Below are 3,204 nucleotides of genomic sequence, written 5' to 3'. Positions count from 1 at the left end.
AAATCTGGATTGCCAAAATGCAGGCTATTGGGAGGAGTGATGTTAGCATCATGGCAGAATAAGATGTCCCTTATTTTTGTCCCCCTTTAACATCTAAGATTTGGCCTCTATCCATGAACAAAAGTGCCTCTGGGAGCTATGGGATCCAGCACCATATGCCAAGGGACCCAGAGGCATCTCACCCACCCGTGCATTGGGTAACAGGCAGACAGACACTGGTATGGGCTGTGCAGCCAGCAGGAGCCTGTGAACCAGCTCCAACCCCTCTGGGCCACAGTCTGAGAGCACCTGGAAAATGCTGACTGGGGCAGATACCCATGGATGAGAGCGCCTTAGTAGAAGTTCAAGTTTCTAGAGGAGAAGTTCCAGCACTCTGTTGGCGCAAAAAAATAAAAAATAAAAAAATACAAGTTTGGATGTGTTGGAGTGGGTAAGAGGAACTTTGCCAAGTTCCTCCCCTCCAAGGCAGCCCAGCTTAGAGAAGGAAGAGCCCAGGGATCCCTCTGGTGGGGGGCTGGGGGAGTGGTGAGTGAGCATCTGGCTGTCCCAGCTGTGCAGGACGCTGCTAAAGAAACCATCTCTCCAGAGCTGCACCCAGAGTATTGAAGCAAGAGTTCCATGATTAGGGGGAGGGAGGAGGTTGGGAAAGAGGCAGATAAGAATATCAGAGGGCATTAAAGGGACACGGTTCCTGCTGACTGTGTTCTAAACTCCAGCAGGAAGCCTGCTTATGAACTGCTGGGGAAACCTCACCAGAGGATCCCCCAACTGGCTTGTGGGTACCCCTAACACCCTGAGGGCCAAACCCACACCTACTGTAAAACTCCTACAAGAAAACAGTGGTTTCTGTAATGACCTATATGGGAAAAGAATCTAAAAAAGAGTGGATATATGTATAACTGATTCACTTTGCTGTACAGCAGAAACTAACACAACATTGTAAATCAACTATACTCCAATAAAAAAATTTTTTTTAAATAGGAAAAAAGAAAAAAAAAAAACAGTGGGTAAGTTTCTTGACATAGGCCTTTGCAATTTTTTTGGATCTGACACCAAAAGCAAAAGCAACAAAAGCAAAAATAAGCAAGTGGGACCACATCAAACTAAAGAGCTTCTGCACGGCAAAAGAAACCATCAACAAAATGAAAAGGCATCCTACCAAATGGGTAAAAATACTTGCAAATCATATTCCTGGTAAGGGGTTAATATCCAAAATATATAAAAAATTCATATAACTCAATAGAAAAAAAACCACAACGATTTAAAAATGGAGAAGCTGAATAAACATTTCTCCAAAGACATACAAATGGCCAACAGGTACATGAAAAGATGCTCAATGTCACTAATCATCAGGAAAATGCAAATCAAAATCACAATGAGCTATCACTTCACATCTATTAGAATGGCTGTCATCAAAAAAAAAAAGAGAGAGAGAGATAACAAGTGTTGATAAGGATTTGGAGAAAAGGGAACCCTTGTGCACTGTTGGTGGGAATGTAAATTGGTGCAGTCACTATGGAAAACAGTATGGCGGTTCCTCAAAAAATTAAAAATAGAATTACCATATGATCCAGCAATTCCATTACTGGGTATATAGCCAAAGGAAATGAAAACAGGATCTGCACCACCATGTTCGATGCAGCATTATTCACAGTAGCTAAGATATGGAAACCACTTAAGAGTTTATCAATAGAGGAATAAAGAAGATGTACACATAAACAATGGAATATTATTCATCCATGAGAAAGGACATCCTGCCCTTTGCAACAACATGGATAAACCTCGAGGGCATTATGCTAAATGAAATAAGCCAGACCAAATAAATATTGTAATGATATCACTTATATGTGGAATCTAAAAAAGCTGAACTCATAAAAACAAAGAGTAGAAAGGTAGTTACCAGGGGCTGGGGAGTGGAGGAAGTGGGGAGATGTTGGTCAAAGGCTACAAACTTACAGTTAGAAGGCGAATAAGTTCTGGAAATCTAATGCACAGCACGGTGATTACAGTTAATAATACCGTATTAGATACTTGAAAGTTGCTAAGAGATTAGATCTTAATTGTTCTCACCACAAAAAAGAAATGATAATTATATGATATGATGGAGGTACTGGCTAGCTCCATAGCAGTAATCATACACTATATAAATGTATCAAAACAACTGTTGTACACCTTAAACTTACCCTATGTTATATGTCAATTATACCTCAATGACAAAAAAATAATGCAGGCTATTGCTTGTGGGAGATTCTGGGCAGTTTTTTTAAGCTTCTTATTAACAAAAGTCTATCTGAGGACCCTGTGGATTGGAGTCTGACTCTCTGTCCCCATCTCCCAAAGGAATCGCATGATTGAATGTATATTCTTTCAGAGTATAGCTTCTATGAAACGGACTCTGACCTCATGGCTCAGAGGGTTTCAAAGCCCTGCTGCCGCCGGCTCTTCAGGTACACATTATCAAAGTCTTCAGAAGATGGAGCCTGTCCCACAGTGATTGAATGGGGCGCCCCCTGAGGTGCTCCCACCCGCTCTGGTCCACCGCTCAGCTGGCCTGTGTGTCTGCTGCTGGAAATGCCCGAGGAGGCTGATTGTGGAAGAAATGTTTTCATCATGAGAGCTGAATGCAGGCAGGTCTTCAGCTTCTGCTGGTGAGTTTAGGCATTCCAGCCTTTTCAGTTCCCCTGCCAGAGATCCTTCATGCCCCCTAGCGGTGTGAGCAGCAGAGAGAACGGGCTGGTCTACATTCCCTTTCCAGGGACTTCGCTCGTCAGAGCCACGTTTGTTCAAGGCAAGTAAGCACAGGAAACGGACAGACAAAAACCCCTTCCGGATGGTTATCTACGGTCCCATGACTGAAAGCTTTTTTTTTAATAACATCTTTATTGGAGTACAATTGCTTTACAATGGTGTGTTAGTTTCTGCTTTATAACAAAGTGAATCAGTTATACATACACATATGTTCCCATGTCTCTTCCCTTTTGCGTCTCCCTCCCTCCCACCCTCCCTATCCCACCCCTCTAGGTGGTCACAAACCACCGAGCTGATCTCCCTGTGCTATGTGGCTGCTTCCCACTAGCCATCTATTTTACGTTTGATAGTGTATATATGTCCATGCCACTCTCTCACTTTGTCACAGCTTACCCCTTCCCTTCCCCATATCCTCAAGTCCATTCTCTAGTAGGTCTGTGTCTTTATTCCCATCTT

The sequence above is a fragment of the Eschrichtius robustus genome, chromosome 9, assembly GCF_028021215.1.
Source record: "Eschrichtius robustus isolate mEscRob2 chromosome 9, mEscRob2.pri, whole genome shotgun sequence".
NCBI lineage: Eukaryota > Metazoa > Chordata > Mammalia > Artiodactyla > Eschrichtiidae > Eschrichtius > Eschrichtius robustus.
Note: the sequence above shows the minus strand (reverse complement) of the source record.